The sequence below is a fragment of the Macrobrachium rosenbergii genome, chromosome 23, assembly GCF_040412425.1.
Source record: "Macrobrachium rosenbergii isolate ZJJX-2024 chromosome 23, ASM4041242v1, whole genome shotgun sequence".
NCBI lineage: Eukaryota > Metazoa > Arthropoda > Malacostraca > Decapoda > Palaemonidae > Macrobrachium > Macrobrachium rosenbergii.
This window is the reverse complement of record NC_089763.1, coordinates 26795995-26811308: the sequence shown is the minus strand read 5'-3', so window position 1 is coordinate 26811308 and position 15314 is coordinate 26795995. Positions and strand designations below refer to the sequence as shown.

Here is a 15314-nt window from a genome sequence, read left to right as displayed (position 1 = left end):
TAGACATTAGAATAACAAAACTGGAAATTTTTTATGTCTAACCATTAGAACGACAAAATTGGAAATTGTTTTTGTTTTTAGCCATTAGAATAACAAAATTTGAAATTTTTTTATATCTACCCATTAGAATGACAAAATTGGAAATCGTTTTTAGGTTTAGCCATTAGAATAACAAAATTGGACATTTTTTTATGTCTACCCATTAGAATGACAATATTGGAAATTGTTTTTATTTTTAGCCATTAGAATAAGAAAATTGGAAATTTTTTTATGTCTACCCATTAGAATGACAAAATTGGAAATTGTTTTTATTTTTAGCCATTAGAATAACATACTGTATATTCATATGGAACAAACCCTACCACAGGGGCCACTGACTTGAAATTCAGGCTTCCAAAGAATGTGGTGTTCATTTAAATGAATTAACAGAAGGCAATAGGAAAATACAGAAAGAAGAGATCGACTATTAGAAAAGAAAAAAGGAAATTGAGAAATTAATGAATAAATAGATAAAAATATAAAATGATGGATTTGTCTTCATTTACATGAGAAAGAATGATGGGTTTTTGTTACGTTTTTTACCTGATGTAGACTCGGATAATGGTATGTATATTGTAATGTAATGTAATAATTCATATCTCTAAGAGTAGGTGCTGGTTATATTTTTTCCAGTCATATATAAAAATTTCCCGTCTCCTTTCTCATTACAGAAGACTTTTATTAGTTTCATACATACGAGAAAAATAATCTTATGGAGAAATGAAAGCTTGAAATTCATAACTCGAGTTGTTATTGCTGCAGAGAATGTCATCTAACCTTACCTGACCTTTCTGAGTGTGGTTAGCCTGAATAATTGTGTATGTGTAGGTGATATTTCATTGAATAATTTATTTTCTTTTTTTTTTTTTGTTTTTTCAGGTAAGGTGTGTTCTGTACTTAGGATTTACAGATAATCCGGTAAGTATAGTTCTTATATTTTTTTTTTATAGATCAGATTATATTTCCTGATTATATTTGGATTATATGTCCTGATTTCTGTCTTAGTATTGTCTAGTTGATGTTACGTACTAAATTGCCTTTCTTTTGACTGAGATGATGATGATTATTATTATTATTATTATTATTATTATTATTATTATTATTATTATTATTATTATTATTATTATTATTATTATTCAGACTTAACCAGCATCCTTCACTTCCTTGATCCAATTGGTCAGTTTCATTCGAAGGATATTGAGTAAAATAACAGGAGTCTACTTGTAGTTAGAGGCCTGATTCCAACTGTTCACTTCTCCGTAGGAGGTTAGTGCCGTCAGTGCACCTCATGCGATGCACCGTAGGCATTACTTAAGGTTCTTTGCAGCGTGCCTTCGGCTCCTAGCTGCAACCCCTTTCGTTCCTTTCACTGTACCTCCGTTCATATTCTCTTTCATCCATCTTACTTTCCTCAACCCTCTCCTAAGAATTGATTCATAGTGCAACTGTGAGGTTTTCCTCCTGTTACACCTCTCAAACCTCCTACTGACAATTTCCATTTCAGCGCTGAATCACCTCATATGTACCAGTGTGCTTGGCCTATGGCCTAAATTCTATATTCAATTCAATTCAATCCAAATTGTTCACTTGTAATGTTATTGTTGCTGCAGGTGGCGTGTTTAGATGAGTCATTATGGACAAACCTAAACAGTTTCCTCATAAATAGATCAGGTAGCCTAATACTGCCTTCTTTTTTTTTTTGGTGAGGTAAAACCGGTGGAATTAGTTGAACAAAGTCATGAATCAAGTAATGGGGAGGGGGGGAGGCTATAACGCCCTGATAGGAACTGTTGGCCCGTGAAATGAATTGGGGAATGGTAGGGATCAATTAGTTGCTAAACAGGGTAGATGGTGAATAGGAATCGCTTCGCAGGAAGTAGGATTTAAACGAATGTTAGGTCTTTATTATTATTATTATTATTATTTATTATTATTATTATTATTATTATTATTATTATTATTATTATTATTATAGTAACTCAACTTATGACCAGGAAGTAGGGTTTAAACGAATATTGTCTGTTTTATTATTATTATTATTATTATTATTATTATTATTATTATTATTATTATTATTATTATTATTAACTCAACTTATAATCAGGAAGTAGGATTTAAACGAATATTGTATCTTTTATTATTATTATTATTATTATTATTATTATTATTATTATTATTATTATTATTATTATTATTAACTCAACTTATAACCAGGAAGTAGGGTTTAAACGAATATTGTATCTATTATTATTATTATTATTATTATTATTATTATTATTATTATTATTATTATTGTTGTTGTTGTTGTTTTAATTCGACTTATGGCTAGAATCACGTGAGAAAGAGGTCTTTTTATTCCTTCAAACTCAGGTGTTTTCATTTCCATGATTTTATTATGACCCGCAGAAGGGATGGTGCCTTCAGCTCGCCCCAGACAGCGCAAAATATACCATCATTGTCTTGGGATATTACTAGAAACATTTCCAAAGATTTCCCTCTTCATTTAGAGAGAGAGAGAGAGAGAGAGAGAGAGAGAGAGAGAAACACCAGGCACATCCGAGACAGGCCGTTGGTCCTTCTGATCCAATTACTTCCGAGGGTTGAACCGAGAAGGTCCTCCGGAGCTAACGAGAAATGAAAGCGAAGGATGACCTCAAATGCCTCCGGGAGAGATCCTGCGGGAGATTGGGCTGGTACCCCCTACTCGGCAGGATGCTCGCGTCCTTCGGTAATTGTGTTTGGGAGTCCTTTCACTGTTGTAGTGCGGGGGTTTATACGTGAAGGGCGTAGGTTGTTTTTTTAAGAGAGATAAAAAAAAAAGGAGAACAGTCTCTTCCGGGAGTTCAGGTTTTCTTTTGTTCTATCCTATTTCCTTCCATTATTCAGGAGTCGATTTTTTTTTTCGTAATTAATTTCCACTCATTCTTCTTTTGTGTTTCATTTTTTGCCTCAATATATTGTTGTTATAGGTCTGGGCAGGGGATATATATATATATATATATATATATATATATATATATATATATATATATATATATACATATACTGTATATATATATTTTTTTTTATATATATATATTTTATATATATAAATATATATATATATATATATATATATATATATATATATATATATATATATATATATATATATATATATATATATATAGAGAGAGAGAGAGAGAGAGAGAGAGAGAGAGAGAGAGAGATTACTAACCTGAGAACGTGAAAATATCCTGAAAGTTGACCCCACTCTTTATACTTTTCTTTTCATCGTCACATAAAAACAAGTAAAAAGTGCGCCGAGGTGTCTTGGGCGCAGTCGAGTTTTCTGTACAGCTTACAAGGCTGTATGAGCCGCGGCCCATGAAAGCTCCAGCCACGGCCGGATGTGGTGCCAGACGCACGAGCATCGCTAACTTTAACCTTGAATAAAATAAAAACTACTGAGGCTAGAGGGCTGCAATTTGGTATGATTGGCGATTGGAGGGTGGATGATCAACATACCGATTTGCAGCCCTCTAGCCTCAGTAGTCTCTAAGATCCGAGGGCGGACAGAAAATGCGCGGACGGACGGACAGACAGATAGCCATCTCAGTAGTTTTCCCTCACAGAAAACTAAAAAGGCATAATTTCAAATGGGAGCTCCTTTCCATATAGTCCCATGTGACAGGACTCATTTCATCTGTAAATTTAATTTAGGTAACTGGAAATTAGACATAAAGAGGTTATCATCTACGTGTAAAAGTTATGTAGGTAGTCCCCACCACCCACCTCTCTCTCTCTCTCTCTCTCTCTCTCTCTCTCTCTCTCTCTCTCTCTCTCTCTCTCTCAAGGCACTCCTTTTAAAAATTCATGCCATTTTACATATCGTTACTATTCTATTTTACCTACGACTTGTTCTCTCTCTCTCTCTCTCTCTCTCTCTCTCTCTCTCTCTCTCTCTCTCTCTCTCTCTCTCTCTCTCTCTCAAGTTAGGGCAATTGTCAGAAACAAGCGTCATGCTGTCCCGAACGCCTCTCTCTCTCTCTCTCTCTCTCTCTCTCTCTCTCTCTCTCTCTCTCTCTCTCTCTCTCTCTCTCTACTAATGACAACTGTCTTAACAAGTGACATGCTATCCCGAACGCCTCTCTCTCTCTCTCTCTCTCTCTCTCTCTCTCTCTCTCTCTCTCTCTCTCTCTGAGTAAAAATTTATTTTTATTTCAGACATAAGAAATGGAGCACCATCGAAAAGACCCATTTTATCGAAGGCCCGCCATATTCTTTCCAGATTATTGTCCCCGTTACTGTTATTGGCTCTTGTTTTATTCATGTATAGTATTATATAGTTACTGTTGTATTACACAGTTACTGTAGTATTATACAGTTACTGTAGTACCTATATTAAGGGGGTGATATTTCTGAAGGCAATTGTGCTGCGTTGTAAATACTGACTACCAGAATAGCTTCATTTTGTGTGTGGATGGAGAGTTTTTTTTTTTTTTTTTTTTACTAAAATATTGTCAGTATTAAAGCGTCAGAGTTAATGGTGGATGCTGATACGCTGTACACATACATGCGTTCATACATGTGTATGTGTATATATATATATATATATATATATATATATATATATATATATATATATATATATATATATATATATATATATATATATATATTTATATATTTATTTATTTATATATATATATATATATATATATATATATAGTAGAGAGAGAGAGAGAGAGAGAGAGAGAGAGAGAGAGAGAGAGAGAGAAAGGGGGCCCATATGTATGTATATACATATGTGTTTGTGTTTGATTTTTCATTTGATGCTTTTCAGATGTCTGTGAGTGTATTAATAAATACAGTTCTACAGTAGAACCTATTTTAGAGTTACTCCGTTTTGTAAATTTACATAGTGATTAATTTTATTAACTGTCATAAATTAACTAAATTTAATTTTATATTTTATTCATTTACTTGATTTGAATAATATATTTTTTTTTAGATTTTATCTTGTACTTTCCGGATACCTGTGAGTAACTAGAAATTGCTGAAGAGTATAGGTAACGCTTAGTCCAGTGAGACGCAGTTATAAGCCTTTAATTTCATCCTATATATTTATTAGTTATTGATTGATTATTAATTATTATTATTTATTATTGGTTATTATTTTTTGAATGTTTATTTTGCTTAAGGTCTTATTTTATTTATTTACTTAATGACTGACCAGTTGATAGAACAACGGCTTTTTCTCCTATTGATAAATTGTTGAATTATTATTATTATTATTATTATTATTATTATTATTATTATTATTATTATTATTATTATTATTATAAGTTGAATATTTATTTTGTTGAATGTCTTATTTTATTTATTTAATGAATGACTGATTAGTTAATCAGACAACCGATTTTTCTCCCACTGATAAATGATTGATAATTGATTATTATTATTATTAAAAGGATGGCTGTATTATAATTGAATATTCATTATGTTGAGTGTCTTTTCTATTTTATTTATGATTCGCTTGTTAATTAACTCAAGCGATGTTCTCACTGTAAATTATCGAATATTCATGTTATTATATTAATTTTGTTGAATGTCTTATTTTATTTATTAAAATATCCAATCTGAATCGTTAATAATACAACAACTGATTTTTTAATAAAGACCTGTTTATTAGGGGTATTACTATTTCATATTATTATTATTATTATTATTATTATTATTATTATTATTATTATTATAAAAGATGAATAAATATTTTGTTGAATGTCTTATTTTATTTATTCAATAAAAGACTGACCAGTCAATTGAACAGTGGATTTTCCTTCAGAATTTATTTTCTTGGCAACAACATTCTCCAGGAATCAACTTAATGCTTCTCCCACCGTAAGGAAGCGAGGTCTTAAGTCGCAAAGACTCGGCTCTCCAGCGATAATCCCGCCGTCCCATTTCCATCAAAAAGCTATCTGTGACTTTCGAGGGAGCTCGTTTTGTCCGGCAACTAAAGCTCCCTTGATCGCTTTCACCTATTCCTAGAGCTTGTCTTCATCCCTCTGGTTCTCTCGCGTAGGTGAGGCTGCAAGGACCACCACCGTCCATGGATTTTCCTCTCTCAGAGGGTAGAAGATTTGTGTGGTACTGCAGGATTGTTCTTCATTTCGCTTTTTTTATTTGATTTATTTTCTTTTTTATTTTTTCTTTTGCTTAGAGTTATTATTATTATTATTATTATTATTATTATTATTATTATTATTATTATTATTATTATTATTATTATTCTTATTATTCGGAAGATGAACCCTATTCTTATGGAACAAGCCCACAGTGGCAAATGACTTGAAATTCAAATTTCCCAAGATACTGAATATAATGGCAATTTTTTTTTTTATATATATATTTTTATATATTATATATATATATATATATATATATATATATATATATATATATATATATATATATTATATTTTTATATATATATATATATGTATAATGTGCTTGCTCTCTCTCTCTATCTGGGTCTCTCTCTCTCTCTCTCTCTCTCTCTCTCTCTCTCTCTCTCTGTGCTGACTAAAGGCAGCTGTCATAACAAGAGTCATGCCATGCAGTACGGTATGCCCCCTTTACTCAACCCGGCTGGAATTGGACCTTTCACGTCTCGTGCATTTCATGTCATGAATATTAAGTTCATTTCCCGGGCTTGCCCAACCTCTCACCAGCTGCCTGATTTACTCGAGATTTCTGCGGTACTTGCGCCTCCTTTTAAGTCCTTTTACACCTTCTTTTACTCCTTCTTTTACTCAGTTTGCTCCTTTTACGCGTTTTGTTCCTCCTGGTATGCCTTCTTTTACTCCTTATTTTACTCATTCTACCCCATTCACTCATTTTACTTCTTTTTTTATTCCTTTTACTCCTTCTTTTACTCAGTTTGCTCCTTTTACGCGTTTTGTTCCTCCTGGTACGCCTTCTTTTACTCCTTATTTTAATCATTCTACCCCATTCACTCATTTTACTTCTTTTTTATTCCTTTTACTCCTTCTTTTACTCATTTTACTCCATTTGTTCCTTTTGCTACTCCTTTTACTCCTTCTTTTATTCCTTTTACTCCTTCTTTTATTCCTTTTACTCCTTTTATTCCTTTTACTCCTCCTTTTATTCGTTTTACTCCTTTTATTCCTTTTACTCCTTCTTTTATTCCTTTTACTCCTGTTATTCCTTTTACTACGCCTTTTATACCTTTTACTCCTTCTTTTATTCCTTTTACTCCTTCTTTTGGGCCTTTTACTCCTTCTTTTACTCATTTTACTCCTTATTTTACGCCGTTTACTCCTTCTACTCATTTACTCCTCTTACTCGTTCTTTTTATTCCTTTTACTCCTTATTTTCCTCCTTTTACGCCTTCTTTTATTCCTTTTACTCAATTACTCCTTCTTTTACCCCTTTTACTCGTTCTTTTATTCCTTCTACTCCTTCTTTTACTCATTATTTTACTTCTTTTACTCCTTCTTTTACTCATTCTTTTACTTATTTTACTCCTTCTGCTACTCTTTCTGTTACTCCCAATTTTACTTTCATTTCCTCTCTCAGCTCTTTCACTTATTTCTTTGTGTCCATCGTACGTTTCACTTCTTTCTCTTCTGTTCTTGTAGGTTTCGTTTTCCCTCCATTCGACTCCCACTAATTTTTTATATCTTTTAATGTTTTCTGTCTCTCTCCGTTCTTCCAAAGATTCTGAAAGTCGATAATTTGTATCCGGGGATTTTTGTATTGTATCCCATTAAGTTTTATAGTGTTTTTGCATCTCTCCGTTTTTCCTTTGTATCCCGCCAGTTTTGTATTGTGTCCCATGAAATTTGATGTGATTTTGCAAGTCGATAACTTGCATCCGAGCATTTTTGTATTTTATCCCATTCTGTCGATTAACTTCATTTATAGCCATTTTTAGTTTTCTGTAAAAGAAAACTGTTGGGATGGCTATTTGTATGTTCGTCCGCACTTTTTACTATCCGCACTTTTTCCGTCCGCCCTCAGATCTTGAAAACTAATTAGGCTAGAGGGCTGCAAATTGGCATGTTAATCACTCACCTTCCAATCATCAAACATACCACATTGCAGCCCTCTAACCTCAGTAGTTTTTATTTTATTTAAGGTTAAAGTTAGCCATGATCATGCGTCTGGCAACGATATAGGACAGGCCACAGCCGGGCCGCGGCTCATACAGTATTGTAAGCTGTACAGAAAACTGGACTGCGCACGAAGAAACTTCGGCACATTTTTTACTTGTTTTATTGCATCTCCCGTTACGTCGATTAGCCTCATTTATCCCCATCTGTTTATCCAATATTCGGGGGTCAGTCTTATTGGCCCCCAGAGGTCGGTAAAACGGAGTTTTTCCCAATTCTCGTGCAATCTGCAACGCGTTAACGTCGGAGCAATTGAATCTTTAATAATGTGATATCACCATAAAGTGGGTCGTAAAGGGAATCTTTTTAGAACAGAGATGGAAATCGTTTTTAAGGAATTGGGTGAAACGCTTATACATAGATACGTACATACATACACACATACACGTGTGTATATATATATACATATGTATTATATATTTATCTATATATATATATATATATATATATATATATATATATATATATGTATATTATATACATATATATATATATATATATACTGTATATTATATACAATATATATATATTATATATATATATATATATATATATATATATATATATATATATATATATATATATATATAAATATATATATATATATATATATATATATATATATATGTATATATAAAATGCTATTAAAGTATTATATACAGATCTTGCCTTTATAGTTTTTTTATTGAATTATAAACATTATCATACTCTTTCTTTTTATTTTCTTTTTTTAGTACAACGATTAAAAATATTAAAGATATATAGCCTATGAAAATAAAACCATAATGAGTGAACGTAACGGATGCACTAACAATTTCAGTTTTCAAATCACGAACTTATAAGGGATGTATTATTTCACAGATCTCTTTCTAGTCAATTATTGGTTTTATAATGTCGATTTCATAGGTATCTTTCTGCAGTCAATTATTGGTTTTATAATGTCGATTTCATAGGTATCTTTCTACAGTCAATTCCTGGCTTTACAGCTTCGATAACTTTATAGATGTTTCTACAGTCAATTCCTGACTTTACACCATCGCTAATTATATAGATGTTTCTACAATCAATTCCTGACTTTACAGCATCGATAATTTCATAGTTCTACTTGTAAAGTCAATTCGTGGCTTTACATCATCAATAATTTTATACATGTTTCTACAGTCAATTCCTGGCTTTACAGCTTCGATAATTTTATAGATGTTTTTACGGTCAATTCTTGGCTTTACAGCTTCGATAATTTATAGATTTTCTACAGTCAATTCCTGGCTTTACAGAATCGCTAATTTTATAGATGTTTCTACAGTCAATTCCTGGCTTTACAGTTTCGATGATTTTATAGATGTTTCCGCAATCAATTCCTGGCTTTACAGCGTCGATAGTTTTACAGATGTTTCTACAGTCAATTCCTGGCTTTACAGCTTCGATATTTTTGTAGATGTTTCTACAGTCAATTCCTGGCTTTACAGCTTCGATAGTTTTGTAGATGTTTCTACAGTCAATTCCTGGCTTTACAGCTTCGATATTTTTGTAGATGTTTCTACAGTCAATTCCTGGCTTTACAGTTTTCGATATTTTTGTAGATGTTTCTACAATCAATTCCTGGCTTTACAGCTTCGATAGTTTTACAGATGTTTCTACAGTCAGTTCCTGGCTTTGCAGCTTCGATAATTTTTATAGATGTTTCTACAGTCAATTCCTGGCTTTACAGCGTCAATAATTTCAAAGATCTGCTTCTACAGTCAATTCCTGGCTTTACAGCGTTGGTAATTTCATAGGTCCGTATCTGCAGCGAATTTCTGGCTTTACAGCGTCGATAATTTCAAAGATGTGTTTGTGCAGTCAATTCCTGGCTTTACAGCGTTGGTAATTTCAAAGGTCCGTATCTGCAGCGGCGTCGATAATTTCAAAGATCTGTTTGTGCAGTCAATTCATGGCTTGACGGCGTCAGTAACTTCACAGATCTGTTTCTACAGTCAATTCCCGGCTTTACAGCGTCGATAACTGCGGCAGTACAATAAAACCCTGAAAATACACAGAAGTAGGACATCAGACCTACAGTAAGAAGCAGAGGCAACAATAGAAAAATGCCGGGAGCAAGGCCATCCGTGTTCCTGGAACTGACAGCTAATCCTTTGGCGAATCCGGATTTGGGAGGGATACGTAGCACAGAGCCATTGGCTCTCTCTCTCTCTCTCTCTCTCTCTCTCTCTCTCTCTCTCTCTCTCGTTAGTGTTCCTGGGATGCTGCGGACTTGCGAAAGTCATGAGATGTCTGTCTGAATATACAGATTGCTGATTATGTTTGGGAACAAGGGTACAGAACGAGTAAAGAATTAGAATTCTGAAAATGGCTGTATTTTATTTTCTCTCTCTATATATATATATATATATATATATATATATATATATATATATATATATATATATATATATATATATATATGTATATGTGTGTGTGTGTGTGTGTCTGTGTGTGTATATATGTGTGTGTGTTTATTGTTTATGTACATGTGCATATATGTTTTATACAAATTGTGCATGTATGTACGGGTGTATGTGTATGTATGTATGTATGTATGTATGTATGTATACACACAAATAATTTGTAATCGAGTTGAAATCTAAACCACACCACCGTAAGTATAAAAATTTATGTTGAGAGAGAGAGAGAGAGAGAGAGAGAGAGAGAGAGAGAGATCACTTCATATGTTTATGAACTGTCGTGACAACGTTAACTTTTTTTCATGTCAGTGTATATAAGGATGTAGGCTATCATTTACCCACATAAATCTTTCACTTACCCCTGTGCGTTTGGCAACTATTTAGGTCCCCCCCCCACAACACCAACCCCCATCGTGATGCGTATTTTGGTTTTAAAGGCCTTGATAAGCCTCTGAACTAAATACAACGTTCGCATGGCAATGACGAATGGGACCTCGTCGTTTACTGCAGCGCTGCAGTAGTAGCCTATTCATGGGCAAGGTTAAATATGGGTATAATTTTTTTCCTCTTTATTTGAGTTTGTTTTGAGTTTATATATCGCAAGTATGATTTAAAGTGGGGTGGTGTCTGGTTTGAATGAGAGTATGGTCACGGTCTAGAGATATTAATCAGATTGTGATAAATGAATGAGATTGTTAGATTTCAGCGAGAGCAATTTCATTTTATATACAAATGTATATAGTATTTATATATATATAGTTATATATATTTATATATATATACTGTATATATATGTAAATAAGAGAGAGAGAGAGAGAGAGAGAGAGAGAGAGAGAGAGAGAGAGAGAGAGAGAGATTTTTATCTTTAAAACGACGATGAAAAAGATTCAGTCTTTGCGAGAAGGTTACAAATGGAATTTCTGCGAAAATGTCAAAGGCTGATATCGGTAAAAACAAAAGAGTTATAATTGTTCGCGTGAGAGAGAGAGAGAGAGAGAGAGAGAGAGAGAGAGAGAGAGAGAGAGAGAGAGAGAGACAGACAGACAGACAGAGCATGCCATTCCTTCCACTTGAAACTTTTCGCTGAATGTGTGTACTTTATTAACACAACATGTTCTCAGGGAGAGAGAGAGAGAGAGAGAGAGAGAGAGAGGGGCAGGCTGGAATAGGTTCCTTCATATACTCACATGATTAATAAGGCATGGATCCTTTCTGCTTCCTCAAAAACTGACAGTGTGAACCCATCGATCATATCTCCGACAATTAATTGGTAATAGTCTTAATAATCCCCCTCCCCTCTTCCCCTTCCCACCCCTTCTTACATGATAATGAGCTATATATCTTTAAATCCTCTGAACATAAGATAACTATTTTCATTTTGCTTGGAACGCTGTAGAATTGTCAGTCATAATAACCTAACAAAGATCTTGCAAATGGTAATTTTCCATTGACAATAATCAAACGAGGGGGGATATATGAGGAACATATATATATTCAAGCGGATAATAGAAAATGATAAATGCAGCGTATTATGATTATGCAAATGCGTGGATAAGATACAATAATTAGCCGTCGATGGGAAAGGGGGACCCGCACGAGAAATTATTGTTGAATATGAATATGTCGTTTTAATAAGCTGCAGGGACGGTTGGAAAATATTTCATAGAAATGAAATATTTGATGCAAATGAAATACTGTGCAATGAGCCGGGTATAGAGTCTTCAGAACTGGCGTTCGGATGAAATAATGAGGGAGAGGGAGATACAAAACGGAATGGGAGAGTTACGAATAGAGAGAAAAGAAAATTTTTTTTTTATCATGAATTCCTGATGATGAATTCCGTAGGGGGATAGTGCCATCATTGCACCTCACGTGGTGCACTGTAGGCGTTACTTAAGGTTCTTCGCAGCTTCCCTTCGGCCCCCTAGCTGTAACCCCTTTTGTTCCTCTTACTGTACCTCCATTCATATTCCCTTCCTTCCGCCTTACCTTCCATCCTTTCCTAACAATTGTTCTAACCTTTCTAACTCTCAATTTCCCTTTTAGTGCTGAATGACCTCATAGGTCCCAGCCCTGGGCCTCTGGCATTAATTTTATATTCCAGTTCCTGTTCCTATTGATTGCAATGTTCTTCCAATTTAGATGATCTGTCGTATGTTTTAACTCGTCGATAACTTTGACACGCCAACGCGGACCAAGCTTTATATTATTATATGGGATTTGATTTTAATGTTTGCTGGACACGTTCCCTGAAATATTGATAACAACATGGTCCAATGTTTAACTATATCGGTTATTTTTTGGAACTACGAAAGTTATGTTTTCCGGTTATTTTAGAACTACGGTTATGTGGCTTCAAATCTCCGCGGTTAACTTGCTCGCTTATTTCTTCTTTTATTCATTTATTAATTCGTTTTTCAGTTGTTTTAAAGCCGCTCCAGTGTGGCTTCACATCTCCGTGGTTAATCTGTTCGCTTATTTTTTCTTTATTTATTCAGATATGAATTTCCCAGATTTAGATTTTCATAGAAGGTGTAACTGCGTACCCACAAAGTATGGCCGCGGCGTTGTTGGTAATTTTTTTGCTTATAATTTTGGCAGCTTGCTTTTACAAATAAAATCTGAAGTCGAGGTACAGTAGATACAGTGACCAGGAACACATTGCAATAATTATTAAGACTGTATTTACAGCCTCTTTCCATAACTGTTTTAGAATTTTGAGTTACAGTTTAAATTCAGAATAATATCTTCGGCAGTTGTCTCAAAAGCTAACAAGACAGTGGCGAGATTCCAGTAAACGAGATTCATAAGAGAGAGAGAGAGAGAGAGAGAGCTTCACCCCAGTGGCGTGAGGCTAACCTCATCGAGGTTCTCTCTTTGTTGGTATATAGTTGCGCAGAGCAATAGCATCCACTCCTGATTTTATTTTTAGATCTCTTTTAAACCTGGCTGCGACCCACAACGTTCGACTAACAGTTAAGTTCCATAATTCACTGCTGAAGTTAAACAGACTATCTCTGAGCTTGGAGACCGAGATATAATCCGCCAATGTTGTACATTACGTATTTAAAGCGGACAATTGGTCCCTGTTTTGATGAACTGGCGTATCCCCCCCCCCCTTTTTTTTTTTTTTTTTTAGCTTTTGTTTTTTAGTTTTCCAGTCATAGTATCTCAGTTTTGATAATCTGTAACATCAAAATTTCAGCTGTCTGAGGTTTGCGAGGTTTTCCTTTTACACCTTAAATTTTTTTTTTTTTTTTTTTAGCTTTTGTTTTTTAGTTTTCCAGCCATAGTGTCTCATTTTTTTATAATCTATCACATATCAAAATTTCAGCTGTCTGAGGTTTGCGAGGTTTTCCTTTTACACCTTCCTTTTTAAATTTTTTTTTAGCTTTTGTTTTTGAGTTTTCCAGCCATAGTGTCTCAATTTTTGATAATCTAAAACACATCAAAATTTCAGCTGTCTGAGGTTTGCGAGGTTTTCCTTCTTTTACACCTTCAATTTTTTTTTTTTGTTTTTTAGCTTTTGTTTTTGAGTTTTCCAGTCATAGTGTCTCAGTTTTTGATAATCTATAACATATCAAAATTTCAGTTGTCAGAGGTTTCCGAAGTTTTCCTTTTGCACCTTCAATTTTTCTATATTTTTTTTTAGCTTTTGTTTTTGAGTTTTCCAGCCATAGTGTCTCAATTTTTGATAATCTAAAACACATAAAAATTTCAGCTGTCAGAGCTGTGCGAGTTTTTCCTTCTTTTACACCTTCAAAACCTTTTTACTCTCAAGTTTCCCTTCCAGCGCTGAAAGACCTCGTCATAAGGTCCCAGCGCTTGGCCTTTGGCCTAAATTCAATATTCCATTCCATTCCATTCCAATGAACAAAAATTAATTCAAAACAGAGGGTGAACTCCCAACGTGTTCCCCCATACTCGCCAACGAGACTTGCGTGGGAAGGTTGACTATAAATACATTTTTCGATCCAAAGTTCGAGTAGGTGGACACTAATTGGGTGTCGTGTTCCTCATACCAAAAGGATTTCGTTAATGTCTGTGTATAAAAGCTTTTAAGGATAGAGTTCTCCAGAAGGTGTAAGCGTTTGATTATGTAACTTTAGAGATACGTAAGATAGGTCTAGAACTTACACGTAGGCTGTCAAGAAATAGTTTGGTATAATTGAAATTTCGAATTGCGTTGTTCAAGAAGAAAACTGGAGGAATATATTTTTCTGAATAAATTGCATCAGGTAGTATATGTGTTATATATATCATATATATATATATATATATATATATATATATATATATATATATATATATATATATATATATATGTATGTATGTTTGTGTGTATGTATTCATATATATATATATATATATATATATATATATATATATATATATATAGAGAGAGAGAGAGAGAGAGAGGGAGAGAAGCACATTAACTGTGACGAATATTGGTATTAGTAATATAAAAGAAATATTTATAGATTTCTTCAGTTATGTCAAGACAAAATTTTTTTTTTATTAAGGCAATATATCTCTTATTATCGAGGGAAGAATGTAGTTACTCATAAAATCCATTAGACCTGTTCAGTATTCCGTGTTGAAAGGGTCTCTCTCTCTCTCTCTCTCTCTCTCTCTCTCTCTCTCTCTCTCTCTC

The 15314-nt window shown here is 33.6% G+C and overlaps 1 protein-coding gene across 1 annotated transcript in view; it reads left to right on the top strand.

The window, feature by feature from the left end:
- The first annotated feature begins 646 nt into the window (after positions 1 to 646).
- Positions 647 to 15314, top strand: part of LOC136851403 (uncharacterized) — a 149337-nt gene continuing 134669 nt past the window's right edge. The window contains exon 1 of the mRNA XM_067125481.1: positions 647 to 957. The gene's annotated coding sequence lies outside the window, so the exon portion shown is untranslated. The remainder of the gene's footprint in view (positions 958 to 15314) is intronic.